Here is a 16,154-nt window from a genome sequence, read left to right on the forward strand (position 1 = left end):
GTTAAGAAGAAAGAAAAGAGGAGGCATTTAATTCTTTCTCCATTCCTCCTTGCAGCTTTTAATACTTAGCAAACCCGTAAGCAAAGCAGCATTATTATCCCTCACTTTATTTGTTTAAGGTCCTGAGCCTTGACTTTCACCCTCTGAAGTCCAGGCCCTGCTTAATAACAGGGGTTTCCTGTATGGACTGGTCACCCTGATTGAGAGTTTATGTCCAGCACCTAGTCTGGGTCCTCCCACCAGTGCCCACGCCTGGCTGAAGAGGCAGATCTCAGCTGGCAGGGCCCTCAGGGTCAGGTCCCCAGGCTTTGTCCAGCAATCATCACTGAGGAAGCCAGGTGTCCAGGACCCAGTTGGCCCCCAACTTGTCCCTGGGCTCCCCAGTTCACCCATTGTCCCAAGGCCAGAAAGTCTGAAGGGCCCCAGGGAGAAGGCCACCAGCCGTCTCTCACTGAACTCTCTCTGACCCAGGACCCCTGCAAGTCTGATTATTGACCTAGTAGGAATTCTAACTGCTGGGTTAATGGTCCCTCCTTAAGGGCCTTGTGGTAATGATCATGTTCCAGTGGCTGTGTGCCTACCTCATCCGTTACAACTACAGTGGGCTCAAGGTCATTGTGGTAATCAGAATTGCTTGACCTACAGAAGTCTTTGGAAGTGGTTAATTGATCGTGGGATCTTAAGGACCAAAATAGAGGGACAACTTATGAAGGACTTATCTTTGTAATATCAAACATATAGAAGTTGCATGTCATTGAGGACAGACCCTGTCATTGGGTCACAAGTACATACAGTAAAATTTAGGAACAGTCAACAGGCCACTTTCTTGTGTGTCAGACTGACTGCTTCTGGGCAGCAGATAAATGTTAATACTAGTGGACTTACCCATGATCATGATTCCATCACTACACTTTCTCTGCCTTAAAAGATATTGTTGCGTTTGCACAAAATGAGCCTCTCTGTCCTGTTTGCTTTCTCTGTCTCTTTTAGGCATCAGTGTGAAACACAAAACTCCACACGCTTTATGTCCATGACCAAAGCACCAAGTTCAACCACATCGCCTTTCCTTCACACTTCCTTGTCCCTGGTGTCCCAGTTTTGTGTCCTGTTGGGATTCTAACAACCAGACAAGTGAGTTACTTCTGCCAAGAAACTGATTCATATCTAATTTCCCAGGCATCCCTCCTCCTACATAAAGCAGATTTCCAAGTATCCTGCTCATAGCTTTGACCACTAGGAAGGTCTTCACAAAATTGGGGCTCCACGTATCAGTGGCGCCTTTCATATGGTGCTGATGTACCTGTGAACCAGGCCTGTAGGTCCCCATGAATGATATAGGGCTGTGGACTCCCCACTTATTCATTTTACTTTATGGACTTTCCAGGGCCCAATTCCAAATAGATCATTTCCACAATATGATGAGATGCAGCAGCAGTCAACGAACCTGATAATCCATCAGAGGATGGCTGTCACTGGTCAAGGACCACATGGTGGTGACGAGATTGGTCTCTATTAGAGTGTGTTGCCACAGAATCTATTTCTCCAGTGATATAGTGAAATAGTTCTCTGCCACAGAAGTCATGGTCTTCCTCCCAAATCTGAGGCCTTTGTAAATCTATTAGAGACTGAAGTCCACTCCACACAGCATCCCGTCTCCCTCCTGTCCTAACACAGCAAGAGCTGAAGCATCTTGCAGTTTCATCTGGAGGAAATCTTGCAACTGCGCTGGGCCTGCTACCAAGATCTTGATCTGAGCTTCACTCAAAACTGGAAACTGTTCACAGTAGAATTTCCGAGTGTGTTCCAAACTGCCTTCCTAATGTGGAGAGGTCCACTAAGTGTTATACCTCTTTGCGGTGTCAAGTGTGAATTTAAATAACTTGTCCCTTACTTTACAAGGCTGTCTCAGCATTCCTAGTTCACTAAACTTCTAAAAACATCATTGATATCAGGCTTCTAAATCTTTCTGGGGTTTGCCTTACACCTCTGGGGCATATGTGTGTTACCAGTGCATCTGTACTTGCTACCCCTTAAAAAATAGTGATAGAGCTGTCCTCCACAGGGCCCAGGCTCTGATCAATTGCTGCTTTCTAATGGGGTTAGACCTGCTATTTTAAAAATTGTTCCTTTAAGGGTTTCCCTGGTGGCTCAGTGGTAAAGAATCCGCCTGCCAATGCAGGAGACACAAGTTTGATCCCTGATTCAGGAAGATCCCACATATCATGGAGCAACTAAGCCCCTGAGCCACAACTATTGAGCCTGTGCTCTAGAGCCCAGGAGCCCCAACTATTGATGGCTGAGAGCCCTAGAGCCTCTACTTTGCAACAAGAGGAACCACTGCAATGAGAAGCACAAGCATTGCAACTAGAGAGTAGCCCCTGCTCACTGTAGCTAGAAAAAATGCCTGCACAGCAATGAAAACCCAGCACAGCCAAAAATAAATCAAAAATTTTAAAATTGTTCCTTTAACAATTTTAGTCTGCCTATCTTCATTCTTTCTTCAGAACCACATTTTAAAAATAAATTTTATTGATAAAATATATCTATTTTAATGTAAAGTTCAAGTTCCAAGCCTTTTTGGGGGGCAGGGAGGCTCCTCGCCACACAGCATGTGGAATCTTAGTTCTCCACCAGGAATCAAACCTGTGCCCCTTGCATGGAGTAGAAGCATGGGATCCTAACCACTGGAACACCAGAGAAGCCCTGAGTTCCATGCATTTTGATAAATGTCTGAGTTTATATAACCACCACTGCTACCAAGATGTACAACTTTCCAGCACTCAAAATGTTTCCTATGCCTCTTCCCAGTCAGATCTACTCCTACCACTAACTGCAACCATTGATCTCACATTCAACCCTGTGGATTATTTTTATCTTTTCTAGAATTTCACATGAATGGAATTATACAATAAGTAATCCCTTGTGTCAGCTGAATGTTTTTGAAATTTGTGGGCATCAGTAGCCTGTTATTTTATTGCTGAGTAGTTCATTGTATGGTTACACCAGTTAGTCCATCCATTCACCTATTGATGGACATTTGGACTGTTTCATGTTTTCAACTCTTAAGAATTAACCAAAGATGCCACATGATACTCAGAATGGCCAGACGTGAAAGACTCCAAGAAAAGTGTTGCAACTGTGTGAGAAAGCAAAACCCTCATACACTGCTGGTGGGGATATAAAACAACATGCAACCACTTTAGAAAACAGTTTGGCAGTTTCTTCAAAAGATTAACATGAACTGACCACAGGATTCAGCAATTCTCCTTTTAGCTATATGCCCAAGGAAAATGAAAATGTCCATAAAAGCTTGTATACCTAGCTCATAAGATCAGTTTAATGAAGATTTGATTTGTCTCTGCTTCTGGTCTCTGTTGCTGAAACTATGATCTGAGGGTCAGAGAATAAGAAAAAGTCAATGAAAGGAGAAACCTGAGGGGGTGTACCTATACATTCTTATTCTTAAAAATCTGTTCAGGAATTTACCTTCATGTGACAGAGTCTGGGAGCCCATGTGAACATAAGACTTCTGATTTGTGCTTATGTAATCTCTGGGTCACTTAAATTTAAATTGTATGGCAGAAACCAACAAAACATTGTAAAGCAATTTTCTTCCAACTAAAAAGTAAATTTGAAAATTAAGAGCAGGATGTTTCATTAAATATATGTTGTTGGGACCTTCAACCAAACATTTTGGACAAAATAATAGCATCGCATTCCTTGCTATTGTTATCTATTCTCTAATTCATGTCCAACCCTTGCATTCCATGGACTGTAGCCCACCAGGCTCCTCTGTCCATGGGATTTCCCAGGCAAGAATACTGAAGTGGGTTGCTATTTCCTTCTCCAGGAGATCTTCCTAACCCAGAGATAGAACCCAAGTCTCCCGCATTGCAAGTGGATTCTCTACCACTGAACCACCTGGGAAGCCCCATTGCACCCCGACATTACACTAAAAAACACCAATTCCAAAAGGGGTAATTTGTAATTGCAATATAAGAAACAACAAAAGTATCATATACAATCATATGGATACTTATAATATTATGGATGAAAAAGATTTTTAAAGCTTATTGAGGAGATCAATTATAAAACACAGATTTCACCTCACAAATTCAATGTTATAGGCTATAAAATTGTCTTCTATTACTTGACTATGGTTTTATTTTTAACATTTAAATCTTTTATCTATTTGACTAATTTACAGTAAATTGATACATTGAAGGAATGTACATTTACAAAAACATACTTATTGAATATATTCAATTATGCAAATAATTTTATGAGCCTATACATACCATTTACCACAGTTCCAGGCAATGAGGTAAAGGTCCAAATAAGACAAAAAAGTTTTCTACACTCAGGATCTGATATTCTAATGAAGGAACATGGACAATCATCATTAAAATTTTAAAAACAGAAGAAGTTATCTAGTATAAACAAATGCTATGATAAAAACAAAACAGGGCAATATGATGTAGAATAATTTGAGTGTGAGAGAAGCTGCTCTTGGATGGAGTAGTTTTAAAGAAACTTTTGAGAAGATAAATTTGAGTGGAGACCACAGAATGTTGTAGGCAGAGGAAAGAGAAATCGGTAACAATTATCTTAGTATGTCTGAGAAAGAGAAGAAAAATAGTAACAAAAATACAGTATCAGTTCAGTTCAGTTCAGTCGCTCAGTCGTGTCCGACTCTGCCACCCCATGAATCGCAGCACGCCAGGCCTCCCTGTCCATCACCAACTCCCAGAGTTCACTCAGACTCACATCCATCGAGTCAGTGATGCCATCCAGCCATCTCATCCTCTGTCGTCCCCTTCTCCTCCTGCCTCCAATCCCTCCCAGCATCAGAGTCTTTTCCAATGAGTCGACTCTTCGCATGAGGTGGCCAAAGTACTGGAGTTTCAGCTTTAGCATCATTCCTTCCAAAGAAATCCCAGGGCTGATCTCCTTCAGAATGGACTGTTTGGATCTCCTTGCAGTCCAAGGGACTCTCAAGAGTCTTCTCCAACACCACAGTTCAAAAGCATCAATTCTTCGGTGCTCAGCCTTCTTCACAGTCCAACTCTCACATCCATACATGACCACAGGAAAAGCCATAGCCTTGACTAGATGAACCGTAGTCGGCAAAGTAATGTCTCTGCTTTTCAATATGCTATCTAGATTGGTCATAACTTTTCTTCCAAAGAGTAAGTGTCTTTTAATTTCATGGCTGCAGTCACCATCTGCAGTGATTTTGGAGCCCAAAAAAATAAAGTCTGACACTGTTTCCACTGTTTCCCCATCTATTTCCCATGAAGTGATGGGACCGGATGCCATGATCTTCGTTTTCTGAGTGCTGAACTTTAAGCCAACTTTTTCACTCTCCACTTTCATTTTCATAGCTAAGTGTGAGTATGTACTGGTTTTGTACATAAACATGAGTTGGGACTTTTAAATTTTTTGCTCCTTGTTTATCATACCTCTTTTCCAATTTTCTTACTTTTCTGTGGGTTACTTGAACATTTTTTAGAATTCTATTCTTAATTATTGAAAGTATTTTTGAGTGTCTCTTTACAGCTTTCTTTCTTTCTTTCTTTCTTTTAGTGGTTTCATTAGATATTACACATCCTACTTAACATAGTCTACTGGTTTTTGACATTTTCCCATTAGAGTGAAGTGCACAAACCTTACTTCCCTCCCCACTCACTAATATAACTACCTTAAGGATTTCCTCAACATACATTGGATTTCCACATCAGATGGTGGTGTAATTTTCTGTTTCAACCATCAAATGTGATTTTAAAAACTCATGAGAATAGTCCATTATATTTACCCTACTTCTACCCATTTCTAACCATTTTTTAAATTTTTATTTATAATATTTGTAAAAAGAGTTTTGGCTATAAGAGTTTGTTTAGTTTTAGCAATCTTTGTATGAAGGCAACAGTAGATGACAAATATAATTGTCAAGACAAACACTAAAATTAAGACTTGATGTTGTGAGTAATGTTTTGAAACCATCTGTGTGGGTCTAGCCCCGATTATTGATCAGTTAGTTGTTTAGTTAGAGTTTTTAAATTAGTGGAAGAGGGCAGATTATTAGAAAAGGTTTTAAACATTTTTTGTAATAATTGTATATTTATAGAGGCATTATCATGTATGTTTTGTAAATGAAATTTGCTTTGTTTTCAGTTGTAGGCACTATTATTGAAATGAATAGGAGTAACACAAAATTGAGTTGAATCTTAATCACATTTTAGCATCACCTGTTTTTGTATATCTGTTAATTGATTACTAACCCATTTGATGGCCATTTTTAGTTTTGGGGTTTTTTAATATCTCTATTTATTTGAGCCTGAGTGGCCCACATGTTTTGGGGATCTTTAGTCTAATTTTGAATAAAATTATGTGTTTGAATTGAGGTTTGTAAAGCAACACCAGTGACAGCAGCAGTGGTATAAATAGCTATTAATTTCAAAATGTCAAAAATCAGCCATCTAATGAATTGTTTAGATTGTCAGATCAATTTAGTAAGTAACCAGGAAGCAAGTCTAGCCATGGGACCTTTTTTCAGGGCCGCGGGAGATTTATTGGTAACAACAACAAAGGTCCGTCTAGTCAAGGCTATGGTTTTTCCAGTAGTCATGTATGGATGTGAGAGTTGAACTGTGAAGAAAGCTGAGCACCGAAGAATTGATGCTTTTAAACTGTGGTGTTGGAGAAGACTCTTGAGAGTCCCTTGGACTGCAAGGAGATCCAAACAGTCCATTCTGAAGGAGATCAGCCCTGGGATTTCTTTGGAAGGAATGATGCTAAAGCTGAAACTCCAGTACTTTGACCACCTCATGCAAAGAGTTGACTCATTGGAAAAGACTCTGATGCTGGGAGGGATTGAGGGCAGGAGGAAAAGGGAACGACAGAGGATGAGATGGCTGGATGGCATCATGGACTTGATGGACGTGAGTTTGAGTGAACTCCAGTGTTGGTGATGGACAGGGAGGCCTGGCATGCTGCAATTCATAGGGTCGCAAAGAGTCGGACACGACTGAGCGACTGAACTGAACTGAACTGAACAGATTATGTGGAGATCGAAGAATCAAAAGGGAGTCATTTTTTAAGGAAATAGAGGAGTTAAGACAAGTATATAATTTACAATTTATGTAAGTTACAGAACATAAAGTCTTATTGAATTGTAAAATTTTTATAGCTATAACAAAAGGAAGTGGAACACAGGCTTGTATAAAATATGATTGACTGTAGCGAAAGAAATAATTCTTATGGCTATGACTAGTTTTTGTGAAATGTCTGGTCTAAGTCTCAAGTTTTTTGGTGTTTGTAGCAAATTTTTAGATGTCTCATTGTTCAGGCCCAATCTGTTTATCAAGAATGATTTGAGGACGAGGGGGGGGGGCCATTTTACCATCAAGCCATCTAAGAAGTCTTTTGTCATGGTAATGTTTTATTGTAGTATTAGTAACCTTTTATATTACTTGAATAACATAATCATATATAGTTTTGTTAATATCATCTGAGCAGTTAGATAACCACATACCATGGAGTCTCCAATCGACAATTGTATGATTAGCCACAAACATTAATTTTTTTGATTTGGCCTGACATTTGTCCCAATGAACAGGAATATATTTAAAGTTTTTATTAGTAAACTCTTTGTATAGTGGTTTTTTCCCTAACTTTTTTTCTAAAGTTTTAGTAGTATAAACATGGTTTATGGACAAAGGGCAATAAATAATCTAAGTAGTGTCTGAAAGTCTTTTTTTGGAGGCAGGATGAAAGCCCAAGTTTGTCAGCTAATGTTTTTGTATAATTTTGTTTGGCTCATACACAAAGGAAGGATTTTATAACTTAGAGAGATATTAATTAGTTGTTTTTGTTTTTTTTTTTAGGGTGTGAGGGCCATTTAAGGCTCTAAGGAGAAGGCATAGTATAGAGTCATTGGTTAATATGATAGGGCTTTTTTTTATTTTACAACCTGAAGTACAGGGGGGGTTGGGTATGTAAGTCCAGTAAGTGTGATTAATTGGTTCAGTTTGAGCAGAGGAGGCGCAAGCAAAGTGAGCATAGTGAGGTTTTTAGAACTTTTAGGCATTTTTTGTTGAAAAACCAGATTTTTAGTTTGATTAGTAAGGGTTTTTATTTGTCTCCAAAGGGGAGATTATGAGGTTGATATTGCTGAGGGTGGTGTTTTTTGGAGATCTTTAGAGCCACCATGGCCCATATTGGAATTCTTTTTTTTTTGGGGGGGGGGTTGTTGTTTCTTCTCTATCTCGAAAGCTGGGGGACCCCTTGGGTCGGATCTTTTGAAAAGGAAGCCATGTGAGTTTGTTGGATCTATCTGGGGAAATATAGCATACCATTTTTCTATAAGATTAATTTTTCAGATTTCCATTGTTTATTTAACCCATCTTGGTATCAAATGGGCAGAGGAAGAGAAGAGTCTTTTAATTTTTTGAGATTTTTTTGTTGTTGTTCTTGTCAAGATATCTTCTTGTGGTAAATTTAAAAAAATTAAAACAAATAAAGCTGTATTAACAATAGTTATTAATACAAAACAAGTGTTAATGCAAAAACAAGACCGGGAGCTGACTGTGGCTCAGATCACGAACTCCTTATTGACAAATTCAGACTTAAATTGAAGAAAGTGGGGAAAACCACTAGACCATTCAGGTATGACCTAAATCAAATCCTTTATGATTATACAGTGGAAGTAATAAATAGATTTAAGGGACTAGATCTGATAGACAGAGTGCCTGATGAACTATGGACGGAGGTTCGTGACATTGTACAGGAGATAGGGATCAAGACCATCCCCATGGAAAAGAAATGCAAAAAAGCAAAATGGCTGTCTGAGGAGGCCTTACAAATAGCTGTGAAAAGAAGACAAGCAAAAAGCAAAGGAGAAAAGGAAAGATATAAGCATCTGAACGCAGAGTTCCAAAGAATAGCAAGGAGAGATAAGAAAGCCTTCTTCAGCGACCAATGCAAAGAAATAGAGGAAAACAACAGAATGGGAAAGACTAGAGATCTCTTCAAGAAAATTAGAGATACCAAGGGAACATTTCATGCAAAGATGGGCTCGATAAAGGAAAGAAATGGTATGGACCTAACAGAAGCAGAAGATATTAAGAAGAGATGGCAAGAATACACAGAAGAACTATACAAAAAAGATCTTCACGACCCACATAATGATGATGATATGATCACTAATCTAGAGCCAGACATCTTGGAATGTGAAGTCAAGTGGGCCTTAGAAAGCATCACTACAAACAAAGCTAGTGGAGGTGATGGAATTCCAGTTGAGCTGTTTCAAATCCTGAAAGATGATGCTGTGAAAGTGCTGCACTCAATATGCCAGCAAATTTGGAAAACTCAGCAGTGGCCACAGGACTGGAAAAGGTCAGTTTTCATTTCAATCCCAAAGAAAGGCAATGCCAAAGAATGCTCAAAGTACCACACAATTGCACTCATCTCACATGCTAGTAAAGTAATGCTCAAAATTCTCCAAGCCAGGCTTCAGTAATACGTGAACCATGAACTCCCTGACGTTCAAGCTGGTTTTAGAAAAGGCAGAGGAACCAGAGATCAAATTGCCAACATCTGCTGGATCATGGAAAAAGCAAGAGAGTTCCAGAAAAACATGTATTTCTGCTTTATTGACTATGCCAAAGCCTTTGACTGTGTGGATCACAATAAACTGTGGACAATTCTGAAAGAGCTGGGAATACCAGACCACCTGACCTGCCTCTTGAGAAATCTGTATGCAGGTCAGGAAGCAACAGTTAGAACTGGACATGGAACAACAGACTGGTTCCAAATAGGAAAAGGAGTATGTCAAGGCTGTATATTGTCACCTTGCTTATTTAACTTCTATGCAGAGTACATCATGAGAAATGCTGGACTGGAAGAAACACAAGCTGGAATCAAGATTGCCGGGAGAAATATCAATAACCTCAGATATGCAGATGACACCACCCTTATGGTGAAAGTGAAGAGGAGCTAAAAAGCCTCTTGATGAAAGTTAAAGAGGAGAGTGGAAAAGTTGGCTTAAAGCTCAACATTCAGAAAACGAAGATCATGGCATCCGGTCCCATCACATCATGGGAAATAGATGGGGAAACAGTGGAAACAGTGTCAGACTTTATTTTTTTGGGCTCCAAAATCACTGCAGATGGTGACTGCAGCCATGAAATTAAAAGACGCTTACTCCTTGGAAGAAAAGTTATGACCAACCTAGATAGCATATTCACAAGCAGAGACATTACTTTGCCAACTAAGGTCCGTCTAGTCAAGGCTATGGTTTTTCCTGTGGTCATGTATGGATGTGAGAGTTGGACTGTGAAGAAGGCTGAGCGCAGAAGAATTGATGCTTTTGAACTGTGGTGTTGGAGAAGACTCTTGAGAGTCCCTTGGACTGCAAGGAGATCCAACCAGTCCATTCTGAAGGAGATCAACCCTGGGATTTCTTTGGAAGGAATGATGCTAAAGCTAAGTTCCAGTCCTTGGCCACCTCACGCAAAGAGTTGACTCATTGGAAAAGACTCTGATGCTGGGAGGGATTGGGGGCAGGAGGAGAAGGGGTCGACCTAGGATGAGATGGCTGGATGGCATCACGGACTTAATGGACGTCAGACTGAGTGAACTCTGGGAGTTGGTGATGGACAGGGAGGCCTGGCGTGCTGCGATTCATGGGGTTGCAAAGAGTCAGACACGACTGAGCGACTGAACTGAACTGAACTGACTAAAGGAGACCCAAGCCTGTCTCACACAATGACCTCAGTCCTGAGAGCTGCATGCAGTTCTACTCACCTCTGGCAGAAGCTGATAAGGAACAGAGGATTTATGAGAAACAGCAGGTAGGAATCCTCCCATTAAACATTCCCTGACAACTGTTGTTTTTTCTTTTGAGGCTCTAACCCTCTTCTTGTTACCAGTTCCTTTATAAGCATAGAACTTCCTCTAGCTGGTCTTTATGGTTAGGCCTTCTGGTGACAAATTCTTCATTCTCCTTCACCTGAAGGTCTTCATTATCTAGAGGTCTTTATTTCCCCTTCATTTCTAAAGAGAATTTTTGCTAGATGCAGAATTAGGAGTTTACAGTTTGGGTGTTTGTTTTTTTTATTTTCAGCACTTGAAAATTACTGTGCCATCTCCTTCTGGTCTCTGTGGTTTCAGATGAGAAATTCATGTTATTTAATTGTTCCCACTACAAGGAATACACTTTTTTTTCTCTTCAAATTGAATAGTCACAACTGAGTTCCTAGTGAATTAGTATAGAGAATTAGGCCAGATTATTCTAAAGTTTATCCAGAGATACAAACTCATAAGACTAACCTAGAAAAATCAGGAAAGAGAGTAAGAGGGGACATGCTCTCCCAAAAAGCTATAGTAATTAAAACAGTATGATATGTATAAGAATAGATGAATAGATCAGTAGGACAAAACAGAGGAAAGAGACATAGATATAAGGGGATTTAGTATTAGAAGAATGTAGGGTATATTTTAAAATTTGGTGTGCAGAAACACTTTCTAAATGAGAAGAATTCAAAGCCAGAAAGGAAAAGACTGATAAATCTGAATGCATAAGGATTTCAAAGTACAGCATGCATGTGTGTACACACACACACAAAACCCCAAAGGGAAGATACAAATAGTGATTTATGCAAATATGCTGTATCTGAAACATACATATGAAAGTTATAATATCCAACCACCTAAGAACTCCTATGTGTGTGCTCAGTCATGTCTGACTCTTTTTGGACCCATGGACTGTAGCCTGCCAGGCTCCTCTGCTATGTAATTTTCCAGGCAAGAATATTGGAGTGGGTTGGCACTTCCTGTTCCGAGAGATCTGCTGGACTCAGGGATTGAACCTGCATCTTTTGTGTTTCCTGCATTGGCAAGTGGATCCTTTACCACTAGCACTACCTGGGGAACCCCAAGAACAGCTGCAAATCAATAATAAAAATACAGGGATACTAATGGGAAAATAGGCAAAGTACATGAACAGGCATTTCAAAGATAAATAAGAACTAGTCAATAAACAGTTGTTTATTCTCACAAAAAAGTAAATTAAAACAAGATATTTTAACTGATCATATTAGTATTAAGTTTTGATGATATCCTTTTGCCACTCACTGAGCCCTCACTCTGTGCCAAGCAATGTGCTATAATTATGGGTATAACTCATAGTGCTTATAGTCTAGTGAGGAAGATAATTACTAACAAAATAATCACAAATACACACAAGTAATTACAAATATAATTGCAAATTATTGTAGATTTTAAAGAGACGACATATAGGATCCAAGGAGAGTTTACAATCAAAGGAACCTTATTGTGAGGAAGAGTTTCTTGGGCTGCAATATGAAGCATAAACTTGAAATGTACTAATTAAGTTATTGTATGAAAGGATAGATAACGTTTTCAGAGTAGAGAAAATTAACATGCTCAAAGGGCCTGCAGTGCGTGTCATATAGGGAAAGAAGGTTAGCACATTCAGAGAGGAGGGGCCTAAGAAAAGTCCCCTTGAAAAGACAGGGATAAGATCATACAGACAACTGGGGACTATACTAAGGACTATTGTCTTTAGAGCAAGCAAAAGCCATCATATTAGGTTAAACAGAGGAATATATTTTTAAATTTTTTATTTATTTGGCTGCATTGGGTCTTAGTTGTAGCATGTGGGAACCTTCATTGTGGCACAGGGACTCTCTGGTTGTGGTGCACAGTCTCAGTAGTTGTGATGCACAGGCTTAGTTGTTCCACAGCATGTGGGATCTTAGTTCCTTGACAGGGATCAAACTGGCATCCCTTACATTGCAAGGTGGATTTTTAAATACTGAACCAGCAAGAAAGTCCCAAGAGGAATATATTTGGAATTGCTTTTATAAACATCAGGCTGATTTCTATATGAAGAAAAAATTTGGAGGAAATGGATGTGAAGATATAGCAAGGTTGTAGGTGAGAAATAATAGTTTGGACAAGATTGGTAGTTGAGATTAAACATAGACATGTCGATCTCAACATGTTCCCAAACAAACCCATTTCTTCTCTCCTAAATTTGTCTTTTCATGTGTTTATCACCTTTGTAAAATATGATGATTTACTAAAAGACCTGAGCAAGTTGTATAAGTGGAAGTTGAAATCATAAAAGTGGATAACAGTGGTAGCTGAGGTTTTAAAGAATGAATTTCTGAAAACATTTCACCCAAATAAGAAACCTACTTCCTCCATCTCCCCAGTCTGCCATGTCCAATTCATTACCAGGTCCTTTAAGTTCTTCCTTTAAATATTTTCTTGACCCTGTTTACCTTAGTCCCCAGCTCCTGGTCTCCAGGATACAGAATCATTGCCTTCATTGGTGTTCCTGGATCAAGACATTTTTCTGTTGATACTCAGCATCACACTGTACATGGGATGTAACAGCCTCTTCAGAACTCTTGTCTTCTCATTCACAGAATGCATATTCCTTCACATGTCCTTGTGAAGGATCAACTTTTCCAGTCTCTTCTCTTTTCATACTATCTCTCCATTGCCCTCTTTTAAACAGGCCAGTGAATTTCTTGGTTCCTTTTTTCTCTTCCAGTTTTTATACTGGACTGTAACCAAGTAGAACCTTATGGGACCTCCCTGGATAGTCCCGCTACCATGTTCTTCACCTGCCTCTTGTTTGTAGAAAAAATTAGTCTCTTAGGCCTTCCCAAAGTTCCAAAGAACAAATTTAATCAGAAAAGTGAGAAAATGCAGAAAGGAAAACAAACAAGAAAAAATAATGGCTTATCCATTAGACAAAGTCAAGGACTCTTAGGTCCTTCTAAATGCAAAAGTGGGAAGTCAAGAGATACCTGGGGTTACAGGCAAATTTGGCCTTGGAGTACAAAATAAAGCAAGTCAAAGGCTAATAGAGTTTTACCAAGAGAATGTACTGGTCATAGCAAACACCTTCTTCCAACAACACAAGAGAAGACTCTACACATGGACATCACCAGATGGTCAATACCAAAAGCAGATTGATTATATTCTATATCCTTTGCAGCCAAAGATGGAGAAGCTCTATACAGTCAGCAAAAACAAGACCGGGAGCTGACTGTGGCTCAGATCATGAACACCTTACTGCCAAATTCAGACTTAAATTGAAGAAAGTAGGGAAAACCATTCAGGTATGACTTAAATTGAAGAAAGTAGGGAAGACCATTCAGGTATGACCTAAGTAAAATCCCTTACTATGATACAGTGGAAGTGACAAATAGATTTAAGGGATTAGATCTGATAGAATACCTGAAGAACTATGGATGGAGGTTTGTGACATTGTACAGGAGGCAGTGATCAAGACCATCCCCAAGAAATATAAATGCAAAAAGACAAAATGGCTATCTGAGGAGGCCTTACAAATAGCTGAGTAAAGAAGAGACGTGAAGGGCAAAGGAGAAAAGGAAAGATGTACCCATTTGAATGCAGAGTTCAAAGAATAGCAAGGAGTGATAAGAAAACCTACCTAAGTGATCAATGTAAAGAAACAGATGAAAACAATAGAATGGGAAAGACTAGAGATCTCTTTAAGAAAATTAGAGACACCAAAGGAACATTTCATGAAAGATGGTCACAATAAAGGACAGAAACAGTATGAACCTAACAAAAGCAGAAGATATTAAGAAGAGATGGTAAAGAATACACAAAAGAACTATACAAAAAATGTCTTGATGACCCAGATGACCACGATGGTGTGATCACTCACGTAGAGCCAGACATCCTGGAATGCGAAGTCAAGTGGGCCTTAGGCAGCATCACTACGAACAAAGCTAGTGGAGGTGATGGAATTCCAGTGGAGCTATTTCAAATCTTAAAAGATGATGCTATGAAAGTGTGTCACTCAATATGACAGCAAGTTTGGAAAACTCAGCAGTGACTAGAGGACTGGAAAAGGTCAGTTTTCATTCCAATCCTAAAGAAAGGCAATGCCAAATAATGTTCAAACTACCACACAATTGCACTCATCTCACACACTAGCAAAATTCTCCAAGCCAGGCTTCAACAGTATGTGAACTGTGAACTTCCAGACGTTCAAGCTGGTTTTAGAAATGGCAGAGGAACCAGAGGTCTGGAACCATCTGCTGGATCATTGAAAAAGCAAGAGCGTTCCAGAAAAACATCTACTTTTGCTTTACTGACTATGCCAAAGCCTTTGACTGTGTAAATCACAACAAACTGTGAAAAATTCTTCAAGAGAGGGGAATACCAGACCACCTGACCTGCATGCTGAGAAATCTGTGTGCAGGTCAAGAAGCAACAGTTAGAACTGGACATAGAATAAGAGACTGGTTCCAAATCAGGAAAGGAGTATGTCAAGGCTGTATACTGTCACCCTGCTTATTTAACTTATATGCAGAGTACATCATGCCAAATGCTGGGCTGGATGAAGCACAAGCTTGAATCAAGATTGCTGGGAGAAATATCAATAACCTCAGATATGCAGATGACACCACCTTTATGGCAGAAAGCAAAGAACTAAAGAACCTCTTGATGAAAGTGAACGAGGAGAGTGAAAAAGTAAGTTTAACACTCAACATTCAGGAAACTAAGATCATGGCATCTTGTCTCATCACTTCATGGCAAACAGATGGGGTAACAATGGAAAGTGTGACAGACTTTATTTTGGGGGGTCTCCAAAATCACTGCAGATGGTGACTGCAGCCATGAAATTAAAAGATGCTTGCTCCTTGGAAGGAAAGTTATGACCAACCTAGATAGCATATTCAAAAGCAGAGACATTACTTTGCCAACAAAGGTCCGTCTAGTCAAGGCTATGGTTTTTCCAGTGGTCATGTATGGATGTGAGAGTTGGACTGTGAAGAAAGCTGAGCGCTGAAGAATTGATGCTCTTGAACTGTGGTGTTGGGGAAGACTCCCTTGGACTGCAAGGAGATCAAACCAGTCAATCCTAAAGGAAATCAATCCTGAATATTCATTGGAAGGACTGATACTGAAGCTGAAACTCCAATAATTTGGCCACCGGTTGTAAAGAACTGACTCATTGGAAAAGATCCTGATGCTGGGAAAGACTGAAGGCAGGAGAAGGGGATGACAGAGGAAGAGATGGTTGGATGGCATCACTGATTCGATGGACATGAGTTTGAGTAAGCTCTGGGAATTGGTGA

The sequence above is a fragment of the Oryx dammah genome, unplaced genomic scaffold (assembly GCF_014754425.2).
Source record: "Oryx dammah isolate SB20612 unplaced genomic scaffold, SCBI_Odam_1.1 HiC_scaffold_12, whole genome shotgun sequence".
Classification (NCBI taxonomy): domain Eukaryota; kingdom Metazoa; phylum Chordata; class Mammalia; order Artiodactyla; family Bovidae; genus Oryx; species Oryx dammah.